At 44.9% G+C, this 21,069-nt stretch overlaps 1 protein-coding gene across 6 annotated transcripts in view; it reads left to right on the top strand.

Moving 5' to 3' along the window:
* GALNT2 (polypeptide N-acetylgalactosaminyltransferase 2) overlaps positions 1–21,069 on the top strand; it is a 1,695,325-nt gene that overhangs the window by 1,225,365 nt on the left and 448,891 nt on the right. The gene's annotated exons all lie outside the window — the stretch shown is intronic.

Here is a 21,069-nt window from a genome sequence, read left to right as displayed (position 1 = left end):
TCTCTTTTTAGATTCTGAGAAATCCTGACTCTCCCAGTGAAAGTGTTCCCTTAAGGTATGCAAAGTTTCTCCAAAAGAAAAATCCTCAGGAGGAGAAGCAGAAGGAATGGAGTCTTCTGCATCAGAGTCCTCATAAATAGGAATAGATCATTCCTGATCAGAAGAGGAATCAGAAGAAATGGATACCTGATCTGAAGAATAATAGTCAGTGCCTTGCCTAGGCCTCTTAGCAGGAGGGGGATGGGTACCCCTGATCAAGATAATTGTCCTCAGCCATTCTGATCATTTGTTTTTTTAGACATAGAAGTAGTTTTTGGCCTTAGTTTTGGAGATGGCATCGGTTTAATATACAGATCTTCAGGCCTGAAAACACCCTCAGAAGCCGGTGCCTGCTCAGCGGCTCCGGACCCATCTAAGGTAGAGACATCCGTGGTTTCAATACTTAAAGTATCTCGCAGCATACCGGACTCCAAATGAGTCTCAGTACAGGCCTGCGAATCAAAAGTAGTGGGTATCAGGGGCTGTGAAAGCGCCTCACTGAGTACCAGCGAACCGGCGACTGGCTTAGGATAAGCTTCATTGTCGGTTTTGGACCTAGACGATCTATCTTTTTCTTTGCGTTTTTTTAGGTATTCCGGTAGTTGAATTGCTAACAGACAACATTTCCGGATAATTAAATCTTGAACCAAAATATTTAGAGGCGAAACTATACCGACGTTTAATAGTGCGCTGATTAAATTTAGCACAAAACCGACAGCAAGGCACGTTGTGGTCAGGGCCTAGGCAAGGAATACAGTACAAATGGAAATCCTTATGAGGTATTTCCTTCCCACAAGTAATACAATTATTAACTTTTACTGACATCAGTAAGGAGCAAGAAAAAGTTTCCCCAACGGGGTACTTGGCTTTTAGTAGAAGACTTCGGTTCTGAAACTCAAAAACGAAAATTTCAGGAGTCGGCTGACCGGCACTTGCGAACTGCTTCTGCTTCGGGCACCGTGCGGCAAGAAAGACGGATATAATGGCGTCGACTGCATGATGTCCTTCATGGATGCATCTGCAGTCATAACAACTGGGTTGTCCTGTCGTCAGGCAGCCCTTCAGTCGGCCGGATTCCAAAGTCCGGGTCCGGCTTCGGCTGATGTCGCACTTCATCCGACGTCATCTCTGTTGGTCTTCGGGTATAAAGGCATCAGCCGACGCCATTTTCCTCAGTCTTTCTTGCCGCGTGGCGCCCGAAGCAGAAGCTGTTCGCAAGTGCCGGTCGGTCGGATCCAGAGATTACTTCTACCGAATACTACTTCGAAGACTTCTAAAGCTAAGTACCCCGTTGGGGACTCTTTCTTGCCTCAGCCGATGTCAGAAAAAGTTAATAATTGTTTAACCTGTGGGAAACAAATACCTCATAAAGATTTCCACTCTTATTGTCTGCCTTGTTTAGGCCCAGCCCACGACCTAGCAGCCTGTTCGGCCTGTGCTTCATTCAACCGACGAACGCTTAGGCGGCGGTCGGAGTTTGCTGAACAGTTTTTCGGTTCTGATTTTGCGTATATTATGCCGTCGGATCCTCCGACTACCCAAACTGCTAAAAAACGCAAAGATAAAGACCGACACTTGCGGTCCGCGGTTTCGGCCGGAACCATGGTTAAGCAAACATGAGTGTCTCGGTTTCGGCGAAACCGAGAAAACTGATCAAAGTACAGCTGAATCTATCACTACCACTGAGGCCCCTGCTACTTCTCTTGAATCGGCCTCAGAAATTTTATCCACTACGGTGGTTGCCACTGACTTATCAGACACCATTCCCTTGGATGTCTCTACCCCAGCACGTGGTGCTGCTAGGCCTCCAGCAGCCATGTCCATTAAGGCCTTTGCCAGGGCTAAAGCAGCCAAAACTACTAAAACAGTGCCTGTTAAACCCCTACAACCAGGCCCTCTTCTAGTTCACAAATGCTTACTCTGGCAGAAGATTTAATTTCATTAATTAGGGGATCTCAATCTCACCCAGACAGGGCCTCTCAGCCCCCAGAGAAGAGACCTAGGGCAGAGCCCCCCGAGCCTGTGTCTTCTGATGATTCTGCCGATGAATCAGACATAACAGACCAGCCAGAGGCTCCTTTCTCCAATTTTGAAGACTCAGATGCTGAAGAATCCATTCCAGCTGCTTCCCCACCAGAAGAATTCTCCTTTGGGGAAACCTTACATGCCATGCGAGAGCAGTTCCAATGGCAGCAGCAGGATTTTTCCGACTCCAGAAAAAGACTTAGGACTTTTCTGCACCTTCCACAGCACAGGCCCTTAGCTATACCTCCTGTCCTCTCTGTGGTGGACGATGCCTTCAATGATGTCTGCTCGGCACCAGATTCTTTACCTCCAGCCCCTGCCAAACCAGACAGATTTTACAGGGTACCAGACACTCATCACCACCTTTACAAGGCCCCACTTGCAGACCCCGAAACTATATCCCAGGGTCCCAGGGCAGTAGCCTCGACCACAGCTAAAAACCCTATTCCTTCTGAAAGGGAAGCCAGGTCATTAGACAGATGGGGCAAAAAGTCTACACCTCAGCTACTCTCTCAGCTAGAGCTTTAAACTGTCAGTTTCACATGATACAATACCAAGAGTTTATGCTTGATCAGTTAACAAAAAAAGCTATCCTCTGATGACTCTATTGATAAGAAATATGTATTAGAAATGGTAAATAACATACAACAGGTTAGTAACCATTCCTTAAAATGTGGCTATGATGCACTGGAGGCTTCATTTAGATCAGCCATGACTGGCACAGTGATAAGAAGACATGCATGGCTAAAGGAACAAGCCTTACCGGATCATGTTAAAGCTAAGTTATTAGATGCTCCTATGGATAAGACCAGCTTGTTTGGTACACCTGCCCAGCAGGTAATGAAGAAAATGGAAGAAAAGGCAAAATCTGTTCAAACGGTTAAAGATTTCTTGCAGGTTCAACCCCAAGGTTTAGCAGGAACTGGCCTGCCAAAAATTGGTCCTTTCCTGACTCCACAAGATCCCAAAGGGGCAGGAATAGACGTTCCAGAGGCAGAAACCAATCCAGAGGAGGTGCCTACAGAGGACGACAGTGGCAAGGTAACAACAGAGGCACAGACACAACCACTGCCACTACAACAACACAACCACAGTGACTTACCTCTAAATCCGCCTACCAGGGAACAAATAGCAGCTCCATTAGGCGGCAAATTAACCTTATTTTCGAAGAACTGGCACTATATCACAAAAGACAAGTGGATTTTACAAACCATAGATCAAGGTTACCGGTTCCACTTCCACACTTTACCAGTCAAAAGAGGAATGCCAAACCTACCTCCAAATCAAAAAACAGAGGCTCTACAACAGATAATGCAATTAGCAAACATGAGAGCTGTGGAAAGAGTGCCAACAACAGAGCAAGGAAAGGGATTCTACTCCAGACTATTCCTAGTTCCAAGAAAGGAAAAAAGTTGGAGACCTATTCTCGACCTGTCCACCTTAGATACATACATCATTGCCCCAAAATTCAAAATGCTGACACTACAGCAACTTCTTCCCATGCTGGGCAAGGAGTGTTGGCTGGTAACTCTAGATCTCAAGGAGGCATACCTGCACGTCCCCATTCGACCAATCTGCAGAAGATACCTCAGATTTCTTGCAGGATGAGAGCATTATCAATTCTCAGCATTGCCCTTTGGCTTATCTACTGCGCCCAGAGTATTCACAAAATGCCTGGCATCAGTAATCGCCCACTGCAGACTACAGGGAATTCAAATTTACCCATACCTGGACGACTGCCTGCTACAAGGGGACAACAAAAGCAAGCTGACAACAGATTTACAAAGGGTCATTTACTTGCTACAAGCACTGGGATACACAGTCAATTTACAAAAATCAAGGCTGATACCATCCCAAACAAGGACATTCTTGGCTGAATTGGACACAGTAAGACAAATGGCATTCCTAACTGCAGAAAAACAAAAAGAACTCCCTCTCTACTTCTTGGCTCTAACAAAACAGAACAAGTTAACAGCAAGAAAAGTACTGCAGGCCTTGGGCTTCATGGCATCATGCATAATCTTGGTCCCACTTGCCAGACTTCATATGAGAAAACTACAGTGGTACCTAAAGAATTTATGGTCCCAACACAGGCACAGCCTAGAAACAGAAATTCCACTAATTCCATGCTTAAAACAGGAGTTCCTATGGTGGGCTCAAGCATGCCAGTCAAACCCAGGTCTACCCTTTCGCAGATGTCAAGCAAACCAGACCATCACAACAGACGCTTCAGACCTAGGATGGGGGGCCCACATGCTGGAAAAATGCGTGCAAGGATTGTGGACGCAGGATCAACTTCACCTGCACATCAACCTAAAAGAAATGCTGGCAGTAAAACTGGCAATCCAAAAGTTCAGACCATTTCTCAAAGAGGGCCAGTTGATGATAAGGACAGACAACACCACAGTCATGTGGTACATCAACAAACAGGGAGGCACTCATTCATACCCCCTATGCAGAATGACTTTGGAGCTGTGGAACCTGGCACTCAGCTACAACATCCAGTTACAGGCAATATTTGTACCCGGAAAGGAGAATACTCTAGCAGACATATTAAGCAGAACCACATCGGATGCCCACGAATGGATGCTACACCCGGACATCTTCAACACCATCTCAAAGAAATGGGGAATGCCTCAGATAGATCTATTCGCTTCCCTCTCAATCACCAGCTCAAAAATTCTGCACAAGGACATTCCACCCACTGGCATGGAAAGTGGATTCGCTCTCCTTCAGCTGGAAAGGCCTAACAGCATATGCATTCCCACCTCTTCCCTTGATACACAAGGTATTACTAAAAATCAAGGAAGAACGTCCAAGGATAATCCTGATAGCTCCAAACTGGCCAAGACAACACTGGTACCCACTGCTGAGGAGCATGTCTCGAACAATATGTGGCCAATACCCCTGATGCCTTTGATGTTAACTCAGAACAACTACAGCATCATGCATCCAAACCTAAAAACGTTGCAACTGACTGCATGGAACATCACATAGCAGCAGCTAATCCAGAACTTTCCCAAAGAGTTAAAGATATTATTCTTGAAGCCCGCAGACCTTCAACAAGAAGGAACTATGCAGGAAAATGGAAAAGGTTTGTCATTTGGAGTACTGAAAGAGGAAAATATGTGTCAAACATAGATATGCCTAACATTCTGGAGTATTTGGCAGAACTTCTACATACAGGCCTGTCCTAGTCCTCCATCAAGATACATGCATCAGCTATATCAGCAGAATACAGCTTTGATCCACCTGTCTTTTCACATCCTTTACTCAGGCAGTTCCTCAGAGGAATCAAGAATGTAAAACCTCCAAGGAAACCACCATTGCCAGCTTGGGACTTGAACTTTGTGCTAGAAAAGTTGACACTATCACCTTTTGAACCAGCAGCAACAGCAGACCTACAGCATCTATCTTGGAAAACTGCTTTCCTACTGGCAATAACCTCAGCCAGGAGGGTTTCTGAACTTCAGGCCCTAATGGCAGTACAGCCCTTCCTGATCTTCCACCAAGATAGAGTGTCCATGAGGACTAATCCTACATTTATGCCTAAGGTGGTATCCAGAGTGTCTTTAAACCAGGCAATCCACCTACCTACCTTCTTTCCCAACCCACAAAACAGAGGGGAAAGAATACTGCATACCTTGGATGTACATAGACAGCTACGCTACTACCTGGACAGAACAAAAGTAGCAGAAAAACTGACCAGCTTTTTGTAGCCTATGCAACAGGAAGGGAAGGAAAAGCTATTTCCAAACAGACAATCTCCAAATGGATAGGAAATTGCATACGATTCTATTACTCCTTCCATGGAAAACCAATTCCACAGAACATAAGACCTCATTCTACAAGGGCAACAGCCACTACCACAGCCTTCTTACGAGGAGTGGCAACCAAAGACATTATTGAGGCGGCTACTTGGACCTCCGTGCATACTTTTGCCAAGCATTATAATTTGCCTCTATACTCCAGATCCCGAGCAGGGTTTGCCAATGCTGTACTGCAAGGGATCTTAAACACACCATAATCTAGTTTTTCCTCCTCCCCTAGTTGGCTATGGTATTCTACCCAGTTGTTATGACTGCAGATGCATCCATGAAGGACATAGTACAGTTTTGTACCTACCATAAATGTAGATGTCCGAACTGGATAGCATCTGCAGTCAGGATTACCCCCTCCTTCCCTCTGTGGTACTCCTAGGGTGTTTACCCTCCTAATAGCTAGCTGGTGGGGGGAGTCTTTTATGGTGTATTTGTTTGTATATATGTACATACATGCTTATTTTTGTGTTTACCTCTATCTTTTTGGAAACATTGGCATTTATCCAAATTTTAGCCTTCAAGAGGGCAACTGGCATCTGGGGCAAGAAACACTGAGGAAAATGGCGTCGGCTGATGCCTTTATACCCGAAGACCAACAGAGATGACGTCGGATGAAGTGCGACATCAGCCGAAGCCGGACCGGACTTTGGAATCCGGCCGACTGAAGGGCTGCCTGACGACAGGACAACCCAGTTGTTATGACTGCAGATGCTATCCAGTTCGGACATCTACATTTATGGTAGGTACAAAACTGTACTTTTTATACCCCTGACATCATGGAAGAAAGTACAGTTTTGTACCTACCGTAAATGTAGATGTTCGAGTGCTAATACAGCTGCAGTAATCACAGATGGGTTCTCTGCCATCAGGCGGTCCCTCGGTCGGCCGAATTCCAAAGTCTTGGTCCGGCGTCGGTTGTCGTCGCTTTCTCTTCTGACGTCAGTGAGGCCAGAGTATATAAGACACAGCCGACGCCATGTTCTTCAGTCTTTCTTGCCCCAGATGTCAGGTGCCCCCAGAAGGAAGGCAATACATAAACTATGCTTATATGTATATATACAAGCAATGCAATATAATCCAAAATCAGTGGTTGCAAGCAAATAAACCAAAGAAGGATAACCCAAGTCAGGTTGTATGAAGGGGTTGTTAGGCCCCATGCCTTTACCAAGTGGGGAAGGAGGGAGAGAAACCTGTACTGCAGCTGTATTAGCACTCGAACATCTACATTTATGGTAGGTACAAAACTGTACTATGTTCATCGTGCATACAGCTGCAGTAATCACAGATGGGTAGAGTCCCAAAGCTACGCACAGGGTGGTAGGTACTAGGAGGAACTGGGTTGAGGCAGAATGCCCTGCAAAACAGCAGTGGCAAAGCCTGCTCTTGTTCTGGAATATAAAGGCAGGTGGTAGTGTTTTGTGAAGGTATGTACAGAACTCCAGGTGGCTGCCTCCAAAATATCTTTGGTAGGAACTCCTCTGAGGAAGGCTGTAGAGGTAGCTGTGGCCCTGGTGGAGTGTGATCTGATACCTGTAGGAACAGATTTCCCATGATAGGAATAACAAAACCGTATGCAGTGGCCTATCCACTCTGAAATAGTCTGCTTGGAAACTGGCTTCCCTTGAGCCCCTACAGCATAGGACACAAAGAGTTGTTCTGATTTCCTGAAGGACTTTGTTCTGTCCAAATAGTAACGTAGCTGCCTATGGATGTCTAAAGAATGTAGTAGCCTTTCCCCTTTGTTTTGAGGATTGGGGTAAAAGGTAGGAAGGTGTATGGCTTGATTTAAAGCTACCCTGGATACCACTTTAGGCATAAATGATGGGTTGGTACGAAGGGCAACCCTGTCCTGATGGAAAATGAGAAAGGGCTGCACCGCCATGAGGGCCTGTAGTTCCGAAACTCTACGAGCTGAAGTGATAGCCAGAAGGAAGGCAGATGTTCTTCATTCCACATTGCTGCAGTCCTAACTATTGGGTAGTCCGCTGTCCAGTCGGCCCGAATACCAAAGTATATGGCTGACGTCGGTCAGGGCGCATTAGACTGACGTCAGTACGTCAGGGTACTAATGCGCATGACCGACGTCATATCCTCAGTCTTTTTTGCCGCATGGTCCGATGCAGAAGCAATTTTGCGAGTGCAGGTTGGCGTTCTGAAAGTTTCTGAAGTCAGAGTTTCAGACCGAATCAAAGTTGGCTAAGTACCCGTTGAGAATATTTTGTTTTTCTTGCCTCAGTATTTAACCGGATGTCAGAAAAAGTGAATAACTGTATTTCTTGTGGGAAACAGATACCTCATAGGGATTACCATACTTTGTGTATTCCTTGTTTAGGGCCTGAGCACGACGTTGTTGGATGCCGCTCTTGTGCTAGATTTAACAAACGCACTATTAAGAGAAGGTTAGACTGTGCCAGGTTAGTTTTTGGGAAGCGTTGTAATTATAAAATGCCGTCGGATGCTCCGCCCGCTTCGGGCAAAAAGCGCAAGGACAAAGCAGCAAAGCCTAGAGTGGAAGAACCGACTGTCCCTGACGTCGGTTCTTTAGAAGGCTCAGTGGAGCCGGAGGTTCTGCCAGGTGTTTCTTTGGAGTCTCAGGGAGAGACTTTATTGTTACAGGATGTATCCTCTCAGGAAGTAGGCCAGGCTGAGGGGGCTTCTCAGGTGGCTGTTCTTCCCTCTCTTCCTAAGGTGGTTAGAGCCTCCCCCTCTGTTTCCAAGGCTTTCTTGAGAGGCAGGCCAAGTGCAGCTTCAGTGGGGGTTTCTCCTAGTGCTTCAGGTTCTTTGCCTAAGAAACATATGCTTAAAATGGCAGAAGATTTGATTACTATGATTAGAGGTTCTATGCCCCCCCCTGATAAGAGGCCTAGGGTGGAACCTGAGTTTGAGAGTTTTGAGCACTGTTCGGAGGCTTCTGAGTCTTCGGCTGAAGACTTGCAGGAGTTTCCTCCTTATTCTGATTCTGATGTGGATGATTCTACTCCATCAGCTTCTCCTCCTGAGGATTTTTCATTTTCAGAGACCCTGCATTCCATGAGGGAGCATTTTAAATGGGAAGGCCAGGATTTCTCTGATTCCAGGAAGAGGCTTAGGGAGTTCTTGTTTTTACCCCAGCATAGGCCTTTAGCTATACCTCCTGTTCTGAATGTGGTGGAAGATGTTTTTGCAGAGGCTTCCCTGAATCCTGATTCTTTGCCTCCTGCCCCAGTTAAACCGGATAGATACTATAGGGTGCCTGAAGCTCATAAGTATCTTTTTAAGAGTCCTAGGGCAGACCCGGAAACTGTCTCTCAGGGGCCTAAAGGGGTGAAGGCCTCTGTTGTTAAAAATCCTGTTCCTCCTGATAGAGGCAAGGGCTTTGGATAGATGGGGAAAGAAAGTGTATACTTCTTCCACTTTAGCCATGAGGGCGTTGAATTGTCAGTTTCACATGTTAAAATATCAGAATTACCTTCTTTCACAATTGAAAGCTAAGGTGGATACTCTGGCAGAAGGTATTGAGTGTAAAGAGTTGCAGGATTTAGTTCATGTGTCTGAACAGGTGGGTAAACATTCCTTGCAGTGTGGTTTTGATGCTGTGCAGGCCTCCTCGAGGGTGGCTGCCACTGGTTCTGTTCTTCGTAGGCATGCCTGGTTGAGAGATCAGTATTTAGCTGAGCATGTTAAAACTAGGATTTTGGATGCTCCTTTGCAGTCTGATGTGTTGTTTGGTTCGCCTGTGGAAGCAGTTTTAAAGAAAATGGAGGACAAGGCTAAGTCTATGCAAACTGTTAAGGATTTTTTACAGGTGCAGCCTCCGAAGTTCAGTAGAAATTGGCCTACTAAGGGATGGACTTATCCTGCTTATGATTCCCAGTCTAGGGGTAGGTCTAGGCGTGGTAGGGGCAGAGCTCAGGGTTCTTTTAGGCCTAGGACAGGGAGTTCCCCTGCTCAGACTTCTGGTGAGGGCAGGGGTCAGTCCTTTCGTAAGCAGACCCAATGACCTGCCTTTTCAGCTGCCAGTACATTCTCGCCTGGCAGCACCTTTGGGAGGAAGGCTGTCTCTTTTCAAAGAAAATTGGGATTTAATTACCCAAGACAGATGGGTTCTGGATATTGTTCACCACGGTTACAGGTTTTATTTCCATACCTTGCCTCCTTTCAAAGGCATGCCAGACATTCCTCCTCTTCAAAGAACAGAGGCTCACAAGCAAATTTCTCTGTTGCTCCAAATAGGGGCCATTCAGTCAGTTCCTGTGCCAGAAAGGGGCCTAGGATTTTATTCTCGCCTGTTCCTAGTACCAAAGAAGGGGACACGTGGAGACCAATTCTGGATTTATCTATCCTCAACACTTATCTGGACATTCCCAAGTTCAAAATGTTGACGTTACAACAGCTTTTACCTCTGCTGGGCAAAGATCACTGGATGGTAACTTTAGATCTCAAGGAAGCTTACCTTCATGTGCCAATAAGACTAAGTTGCAGGAAGTATCTGCGTTTTCGAGCTGGAAATTCTCATTATCAGTTCTCTGCATTGCCCTTTGGCTTATCTACTGCCCAGAGTATTCACAAAGGTTCTGGCTCCAGTGATAGCTTACTTCAGGCTAAAAGGAATTCAAATCTATCCTTACTTGGACGACTGCCTGATTCTGGCTCAAGAAAAGGAAGACCTTCTACAGCATCTGGAATATGTCATAGCAGTGCTAAGATGCCTAGGGTATTCTGTGAACGAAATAAAGTCCAGTCTAGTACCCTCTCAAGACATGTGCTTTCTGGGTGTGAGACTGAATACAGCAGCCCAGATGGCCTTTTTAACCCCGGACAAACAAAAGAATCTTTCCAGTTACTTCCATCATCTATCTCTTCAGTCCGGGCTGACTGCAAGGACAGTCCTTCAAGCCTTAGGGTTCATGGCATCTTGTATTCTGGTGCTTCCCAATGCCAAACTGCATATGAGGAAGCTACAATGGTATCTCAAAAATCTGTGGACACAGCACTGCCAGGATTTGGACACTGTCATTCAAATAATACCTTGCATTCAAAAGGAATTTTTGTGGTGGGCTCAGGAATGTCACCTAAACAAGGGACTCTCTGTGACCCGGCCAGAGGCAAGTCAGATTCTAACGACAGATGCCTCAGATATTGCTTGGGAGCTCATCTAAATGGAAAGTGGATACAAGACAAGTGGCCTGCCAGACTACAGCATCTACATATCAACATGAAAGAGATGTTAGCAGTTCAGTTTGCATTAATTGCTTTCAAGGAGTTACTTCTTCCAGGGCAGGTGTTGATTCTAACAGACAACACAACTGTCATGTGGTACATCAACAAACAAGGGGGAACACATTCTTACCCATTGTGCAGACAAGCAATGATTTTATGGGAGACTGCGCTCAGTCTGCAACTAACTCTTCAGGCAAGGTTTCTGCCGGGAGCACAGAACTCCTTAGCAGATGTATTAAGCAGACAAATCATGGATCCCCACGAGTGGAAACTGGATCTTCATGTATTTCAAAAATTGACAGTGTCATGGGGAACTCCAGACATAGATCTGTTCGCTTCTCCACTAAACCACCAGCTGCCAAAGTTTTGCACGAAGGATTTCATCACACAGCTTGGAAAGTGGATGCTCTTTCTTTCAGTTGGAAAAATCTTCATGTGTATGCTTTTCCACCTCTGCCTCTTCTTCCAAAGGTGCTTCTAAAGGTCAGACAAGACAAGCCAAGGATGATTTTAATAGCTCCAGATTGGCCTCGGCAGCACTGGTACCCATTACTGAGGAGTCTGGTAAGGAAGCCTCCATGGCCTTTACCCTTGATTCCACACCTGTTGTCTCAGAGGGACGGTCATCTGCTCAATGTCAAGCTTCACTCTCTACATCTAACAGCCTGGCATATTCTGTTTTGAAAGACAGCAGGTCTCAGCTTCCTCAACAAGTTTTAAATGTGATTATGGAAGCCAGAAGACCTAGTACAAGGAAAGTGTACAGAAAAATGGAAGAGATTTTTATTTTGGACTGCAGCAAAGAATTTGGAGATTTCTGAGCCTAATTTGAGTGTGGCTCTTCAATATCTTACTGAGTTATTGGACAAAGGTTTGTCTTTCTCTTCTATTAAGATTCATGCTGCAGCAATTTCAGCTCACTATGATTGTGACCCACCATTGTTTTCACATCCTTTGTTCAAGCAATTTCTTAGAGGGGCAAAGAATATAAGACCCCACGTAGAGCTCCTACTCCTGCTTGGGACCTCAATTTTGTGTTGGAGAAACTTACTCTACAACCTTTTGAGCCTCGGCTACTGCTGAACTGAAATACTTGTCATGGAAGACTGCTTTTTTGTTGGCCATTACTTCTGCTAGAAGGGTTTCTGAGTTGCAGGCCCTTATGGCGGTTGAGCCTTTTTTGATTTTTCATAAGGATAGGGTATCATTACGTACTAATCCTTCCTTTATGCCTAAAGTGGTTTCTAGTGTGGCTTTAAACCAAACTATTCATTTGCCTACTTTTTATGCAGATCCCCAAAATAAAGGGGAAAAGATTTTGCACTCCTTAGATGTACACAGGCAATTGCGTTATTATTTAAGCAGGACTAAGGATTTTAGGCAGTCTCAGCAGTTGTTTGTTTCTTTTGCTTTGAGTTCGCAGGGCAAGCCTGTGTCAAAACAAACTATTTCTAGGTGGATTGGGTTTTGCATTGCATTTTGTTATTCCCATCATGGCAAGGAGGTTCCAGCTGGGATTAGGCCTCATTCCACTAGGGCTACTGCCACTTCAACAGCATTTCTAAGGGGGGTGGCAACTAAGGATATTTTGGAGGCAGCTACTTGGAGTTCAGTGCATACTTTCTCTAAGCATTACCACCTTCCTCTCTACTCTAAGTCTAGGGCTGGTTTTGCCACAGCTATTTTGCAAGGCATGTTATCAGCTCCTGCTTCCTTATAATTTGCCAGCCTCCCTTACCTCTGCTTTGGGATTCTACCCAATAGTTAGGACTGCAGCAATGTGGAATGAAGAACATAGTACAGTTTTGTACCTACCATAAATGTAGATGTTCGAGGATCCACATTGCTGCAGTCCAATTTACCCTCCCTCCTGCCCCTCTGTGTTTAGGGGGTGGTTCTGTAGGTGAGATTATATTCTGGTACCTTTGTATATATTGTACATATTTTTGGTGCAGGTATGTTTGGTATTTTTGGCTTTGGCCTTATTTTCTTTAGGGTCTTCTGACATCTGGGGCAAGAAAAGACTGAGGATATGACGTCGGTCATGCGCATTAGTACCCTGACGTACTGACGTCAGTCTAATGCGCCCTGACCGACGTCAGCCATATACTTTGGTATTCGGGCCGACTGGACAGCGGACTACCCAATAGTTAGGACTGCAGCAATGTGGATCCTCGAACATCTACATTTATGGTAGGTACAAAACTGTACTTTTTCCAGGACAAATATTGCAAATCTGTTGAGGCAGCTGGTTCAAAATGAGGCAATGTTAACTTTTCTAGTATGTAATTAAGATCCCAGGCTGGTATTGGTTGTTTTCTTGGTGGTCTTATATTCTTAGGCCCTCTGAGGAACTGTCGTAAGAGTGGGTGAGAAAATAAAGGAGGATCCTTGTTGAATTCTGCAGAAATGGCAGAGGCATGGATTTTTATGGAAGAAAATGAAAGTCCACTGTTCAACAGCTCAGCTAGATACTGTAATACCTGAGGCAAGTTCAGTTTTCTAGGGTCCTGGCCTTTTTTCTCATTCCAAGAACAAAACCGCTTCCATTTTGCGGAGTAAGCCTTTCTAGTAGATGGCCTTCTGGCCTCCAAAATGACATCCTGCACCTCCTTGGAGAGTAGGGTCTGTTGTGGTGTTAAGGAATTTTCCATGCAGCGAGATTGAGTGTTTTCAGCTGACTGTGAAGAGTTTTGTAGCTGTGCTGAGTCAGCAGAAGAGGCATTAGAGGCAGGGACCAGGGGGGAGTATGTGTTAGGCTCCTCAGCAGTGGGTACCAGTGTTGCCTTGGCCAATCTGGAGCAATCAGTATCATCTTCGGTCTGTCTGCTCTTGCTTTCAAAAGCACCTTGGGCAGAAGAGGCAGAGGTGGAAATGCGTAAACTGTCCATGCTGTCCAACTGAATGAAAGGGCGTCCACTCTCCAGGCCTTTGGATGAAAGGTCCTTGAACAAAACTTTTCCAACTGATGATTCCTGTGGGAGGCAAAAAGATCTATGTCTGGCCTCCCCCACGCTTGGATTATTTCTGTAAACACCTGAGGATGTAACTTCCATTCGTGTGGATCTGTCATATTTCTGCTTAAATTGTCTGCCAGCGTGTTTTCCAATCCTGGCATTTACTGTGCTTGAAGTTCGATTTGCCATTCCAGAGCCAAGTTCCAAAGAGTCATGGCTAGTCTGCACAAGGGGTATGAATGTGTTCCTCCTTGTTTGTTTATGTACCACATTACTGAGGTGTTGTCTGTTCTTATTAGTAATTGTCCTGGATGCAGGAAGTCCTTGAAAGCTATAATTGCATTTATTACTGCGAGCATTTCTTTTTGATTGATGTGATGGTGCTTTTCCTTTTGGGACCATTTGCCCTGGATGCACCTGTCCGTCATGTGCGCCCCCCAGGCGTCTATTGTGATAACTTGCTTTGCTTGAGGCTTGCAGAATGGGAGGCCTGTGTTTGCTTGACGTGCTTGGGCCCACTATAGAAATTCCTTTTGCAAACATGGGATTATTGGTATTATTGTTTCCAAACTGTGACTGTGTTGAGACCATAGATTTTTTAGGTACCATTGAAGTTTCCTCATATGCAGCTTTGCACATGGGATTAAAAGAATGCAAGATGCCATGAATCCCAGAGCCTGCAGGATTTTCCTTGCAGTAAGCCTGGTACTTTTTTCTAGTATTTTGAAGTACTGAGATAGTTGCCCCTGTTTTTCTGGTGTAAGGTAGGCCATCTGGGTGTTTGTGTCCAAGTTGGCACCCAGGAAAGTTATTTTCTGAGATTGTGTTAGCCTTGATTTCTCTTTGTTGATTGTGTATCCCAGAGCATGCATTAACCGTGTCACATGTGGCAGATGTTCCAGAAGTATGTGCTTGCTGTCCGCTTGGATCAGGCAGTCGTCCAAATAAGGGTAAATTTGTATCCCTTGAAGTCTGCAGTAGGCAATCACTGATGCCAGGCACTTTGTGAATACTCTGGGCGCAGTAGATAAGCCAAAGGGCAATGCAGAGAATTGATAGTGGATTGAACCTGCAAGAAATCTGAGGTATCTTCTGCAGCTTTGTCTGATTGGGACATGCAGGTATGCCTCCTTGAGGTCCAATGTTAACAGCCAAAACCCCTTCCCCAGCATGGGAAGAAGTTGCTGTAATGTGAGCATCTTGAATTTTGGTACGAGTAGAAATGTGTTTAGGATGGATAAGTCCAAAATGGGTCTCCAGTCGGTTCCTTTCCTTGGTACCAGAAAAAGTCTTGAATAGAAACCTTGACCTTGTTCGTGAGTAGGTACCTCTTGAATAGCTCTCATGCTTATGAGCTTTGAAATTTGTAGTTGTGCCTCTGCCCTTTGATTCTGTGGCAGGTTTGGCATGCCTCTCATTTTTGGAAGAGTGTGAAATTGAAATTTGTAGCCTCTGTTTATAATGTCCAGGATCCATTTGTCTGTTGTGACAATATGCCAATTGCCTGCAAATAATGCTAGCTTTCCTCCCAAAGGTGCTGCCAGCTGAGACATGCTTGGCATGGAAATGAGGGAGTCATTGAGGACTTTGATGCAGAAGACTCCATTCCTTCTGCTTCTCCTCCTGAGGATTTTTCTTTTGGAGAAACTTTGCATACCTTAAGGGAACACTTTCACTGGGAGAGTCAGGATTTCTCAGAATCTAAAAAGAGACTTGGGGATTTTCTTCTTCTTCCTCAGCATAGGCCTTTGGCTATACCTCCTGTTCTAGACATTGTTGATGATGTTTTCTCAGAATCCAGTATGACTCCTGATTCCCTGCCTCTGGCTCCTAGTAAGCCAGACAGATACTACAGGGTTCCTGACTCCCACAAATTTATTTTTAAAAACCCTACTGCTGATCCTGAAACCATTTCTCAGGGTCCCAAGGGTGATAAGGCCTCTACTGCTAAAAATCCTACCCTTTCTGATAGAGATTCCAGGGCGCTGGATAGATGGGGTAAGAAGGTTTACACATCTGCAACTTTGGCAATCAGGGCTTTAAACTGTCAATTTCATATGCTTAAATAACAACAGCATGTCATGGATTTACTTAAGCAGAAAATGATGTTGATTTCTGACTGTGTGGAAAATAGAGTTGCAGGATTTATTGCATTCAGCTGAACAAGTTGGAAAACATACTTTGCAATGTGGTTTTGATTCCTTGGAGGCCTCTTGCAGAGTCGCTGTAAGTGGATCTGTGATAAGAAGGCATACTTGGCTCAAGGAGCAAAATCTGACTGACCATGTTAAAGCAAAATTGTTGGATGCTCCTTTACAACAGGACAGTCTATTTGGTAGTAAAGCTGAAGAAGATTTGAAAAAGATGGAAGATAAAGCTAAATCTATGAAACTGTGAAAGATTTCCTACAAGTGCAGCCACTCAGGTTTAATAGGCACTGGCCTACTAAGAACTGGTCCTTTCCAGCACCCACTAGAGACACTCAGGTCAAGCCCAAACATTCCAAAGGCTCCAGGTTTCATTCGCAAGGAACGTTTAGAATAAAGCAATGGGGTGCCTCCACCTCAAAATCTGGACGCAACAAGGCACCTCCCTATAGTAAACAGTCTCAATGACTTTCCACTGCAATCACCAAGCACTTATCTTTTGGCCACCCCTTTTGGGGGGGGAAACTGGCACTTCATGCACAAAACTGGCAACTGATTACCCAGGACAAATGGGTTTTAAATATAGTATCCCAGGGATACAGATTTCATTTCCACACATTGCCAGTCCCAAACAGATGGCCAGACCTGCCTCCAAATCAGTGGGCAGAGGCCCAGAAACAAGTTATGTCCCTCATGAATATGGGGGCTATTCAACCAGTACCAGAAAAGGAAAAGGGACAAGGTATTCAAGACTTTTCCTGGTACCCATAAAAGACAAATCATGGCGTCCAATTCTGGACTTATCCATTCTAAATACATTTCTGGACATTCCAAAATTCAAGATGCTGACTCTTCAACAATTACTACTAATGCTAGGCAAGGATGTCTGGTTGGTAACTCTGGACTTGAGGCTTACCTGCATATCCCAATCAGGGAATCTTGCAGAAGATACCTCCTTTTCAAAGCAGGCTATTTGCATTACCAGTTCTCTGCACTGCCCTTTGGCTTATCTACTGCACCAAGGGACTTCACAAAGTGCCTGGCACCAGTAATTGCATTTTGCAGGCAAGGAAATATTCAAATTTATCCATACCTGGACGATTGTCTAATTCAGGCAGAAAGCAAGGACACTCTTCTAAAACATCTGGCCTTTTTAAAAAGGCTTCTAACTTGTCTAGGGTACACCATAAACAAAAAGAAATCACAACTGGTACCCTCTCAAATTACATTCCTGGGTGCAAGCTTGAATACAACTGCCCAGATGACTTACCTTCCACCAGAAAAACAAATACAATTGATGACTTACTTCAAGCAGGTGGCCACAAAAACCCAGCTATCTGCAAAACAAATTCTGCAGGCCTTGGGGTTCATGGCCTCTTGCATTCTTCTAATTCCATATACAAGACTGCATATGAGGAAACTTCAGTGGTACCTGAAAAGCTTATTGAGTCAACATTGTCACAGCCTGGAAACAATGATTCCTATCATTCCTTGCCTGCAACTAGAGTTCATATGGTGGGCAGAGGCCTGCCACCAGAACAAGGGACTGTCATTCATTCCCACCCCCTGCCGCCCAAACCTTGACTACAGATGCATCAGACTATGCTTGGGGGTGCATCTGGCGGAGGGTCAATGGAGCCCAAATCAAATGCACCTACATATCAGTCAGAAAGAGATGCTAGCTGTACAGAATACTCTGACAGCCTTCAAGGACTATTTTCATCCAGGACAACTACTGATAAAGACGGAACACCACAGTCATATGGTACATAAACAAGCAGGGGGCTGCACATTCCTACCTCCTTTGCAGACTAGCCATGTCATTGTGGAACACGGCCTTGACTTATCAAATACATCTACAAGCTCAATTCCTGCCAGGAAAGCAAAATACTCTGGCAGACGAACTAAGCAGAAATCTTATTTACCCACACGAATGGAAACTGGATCCACAAATCTTCAGCATGTTGACACGCAAATGGGGGAGCCCAGATATAGATCTTTTTGCCTCTCCCCAAAACTATCAGTTGGACAAATTCTACACAAGAATTCATCACAAAAACTCTTGGAAAGTGGATGCTCTATCCTTCAGCTGGAAAAACCTATCAGTCTATGCCTTTCCACCTCTGCCTCTGCTCAACAAGGTCTTACTAAAAGTCAGACAGGAAAAAACAAAGATTTTGATTGCTCCAAACTGACCTCGTCAACACTGGTACCCGCTCCTGTGCAGTATGTCGCATCTTCCTCTGTGGTACCTGCCTCAGACACCTAACCTACTGTCTCAGCAGAACTAGCAAATTCTGCGCACTCAGCTCCAAACTTTGAATCTTGCAGCATGGCTAATCAACTAATTTCACCAGTTACATCTCTTAGGAAACCCATGATGGATGTCATTTTGGAGGCTAGAAGGCCTAGTACTAGAAAGTCTTATGCTGACAAATGGAAAAGATTCTGTGCCTGGAACCAAGCACAAGGAATAAAGCACAGCAATACCCAATATTCTTCAGATTTTGCAATACTTAACTGAGGTGCTTCACAAGGGCCTATCTTTTTCTTCCATAAAAATCCATGCCTCTGCCATTTCAGCTCATTACAACACAGAGCCTCCCCTCTTTTCCCATCCTTTGCCAAAGCAGTACCTCAGAGGGGCCAACATTTTAAGACCTCCTAGGAGAGCACCAACTCCTGCATGGGACCTCAATTTTGTTTTGGAAAAACTCACTACCTCCTTTTGAGCCAGCTGTTACTGCGGTCCTAAAATTTCTTTCTTGGAGAACAGCTTTTCTCTTAGCAGTCACTTCAGCTAGAAGGATTTCAGAACTACAGGCTCTTATGGCAGTGGAGCCTTTTATTATTTTTTACCCTGGCAGGGTGGCTCTCTGGATCAATCTGTACTTTATGCCTAAAGTGTATCTAGTGTGGCCCTTAATCAGACCATTCATCTGCCAACTTTCTTCCCAAATCCACAGAACAAAGGTGAGCGGATTCTGCATTCATTGAATGTACACAGACAACTAAGATTCTACTTAAACAGGACAAAATCTTTAAGAAAATCTGAACAGTTACTGGTGGCATTTGCTGCAGGGGCAGTGGGAAAGGTTATTTCAAAGCAGACTATTTCCAAATGGATAAGCCATTGTATTCGTTTCTGCAATATGCACCATGGTAAATGTGCCCCCAAGGGGATCTCATTCCTCCAGGGCTGCATCTACTTATGCAGCCTTTCTCAGAGGGGTTCCTACCAGAGACATTCTAGAAGCTGCCACCTAGAGCTCAGTTCATACGTTCACCAAGCATTACCATTTACCTCTCTTCTCTAAATCCAGAACAGGCTTTGCCACTGCTGTCCTACAGGGCCTTATAGCTGCTCCTAATGCTGTATAAATCCATCCTCCCAACCATAGCTTTGGGATTCTACCCAAATGTAATGACTGCAACAGTGAACATGAAGAACATAGTACAGTTGTGTCCACTTACCATAAATGTAGATGTTTGAGTGTATTCACTGTTGCAGCGTCGGCTGAATGTTTTATACCCCTGCCGACCTGACGTCATGGAAGAAGTGACAGCAAACGACGCAGGACCCAAGACTTTGTTAATCAGGCCGACTGAGGGCAACCTGCCAGCAGATTACCCAAATGTAATGACTGCAACAGTGAATACACTCTAACATCTACATTTATGGTAAGTGTACACAACTGTACTTTATGTACTCACCATAACGTTTGATGTATGTAGTCCATTTTGCCTTACATTCTTACTAACCCCCCACCCCCTCTTTGAGGACCTGGAAGTGTAGTCTCTATCTGTCAGTGGTCCTTTCGGTTGGGGTTCTTCTTCTTCTCAGTATGTGTGTGTGTGCGCTTGCAGCAAACAAGATCTGGGGAATGGGCCTGTTGCATGATAGGATACCTCTTAGCCACGAGCCAGTTTAAGACTTTGAGCTAGAGTATGGCCGAGTCGGAGCCGAGGTTCGGCTCCGAACCCAGGGATAAGTATGTAAGGCCAGATGGACTACATACATCTCATGTTATGGTGAGTACATAACTTCTTGTTTCTCAATATCCCAAAACTAAAAATGTTTAGTTTACAAAAATTACTTCCATGATCTTCCAAGATGCCTTTATGGTCACTGTAGACTTAAAAGATGCTTAATACCATGTCCCCATAGCAGCTAGTCACAAAGTGCCCAAGATTTGTAGTAGCTGTCTCGCCCTTCCATTTCTGTGCTTTACAATTTGGACTGTCCACTGATCCCAGAGTTTTCACAAAATGCTTAGCTCCTCTGGTAGCACTTTGCAGAAGTCTGAGAGTTCATATTTCCCCTACCTAGACTGTATCATTGAGGAAAACCCACAGCAGAGACCCTAGATGCCTTGCACATCACCATAGACTGCTTTCAGAAGGTAGTTCTCTCCATAAAACTTCCAAGTCACAAACTCTTCCTCAAACAAGAATCCTCTTACTGGGAGCCGTGATAGATTTAGCCCGACGGAAAGCCTTCCTTCCCTAGAACAATATATCTTTCTTGATAGACTACCTGACCAGCTTCTTACAAAAAACAACACACCCCAACAAGGGAATTTGATGATTCAGGGTTACTTTGCAAGCTGAATCAGGAAAATGCAGGGTGCAATGTTTAGTGGTTCCTAAAAAGCTTGGGAACAGCATTCTTAATCCCTGGATACCCTATTGCTTTTCCTTCCATGCATGTAGAAGAAGCTGCTATGGTGGAAGAACACTGTACTGCAGAACTTGGGGAGTTGGGGGGGCAATTTCTCTTTACTGGAAGCAAACAAGACCATCACCACAGACAGTTCAGGCACAGCTTGGGGGGAACCCACTTAGGTCCCTTGAAAGTGCAAGGCATCTAGATACTACAGC

Source organism: Protopterus annectens, chromosome 1.part1 (genome assembly GCF_019279795.1).
Source record: "Protopterus annectens isolate FY-2018-M chromosome 1.part1, PAN1.0, whole genome shotgun sequence".
In the NCBI taxonomy this organism is placed as follows: Eukaryota; Metazoa; Chordata; order Ceratodontiformes; family Protopteridae; genus Protopterus; species Protopterus annectens.
The sequence above is the reverse complement of the archived record's forward strand: the minus strand, read 5'-3'. Positions and strand labels throughout refer to the sequence as shown.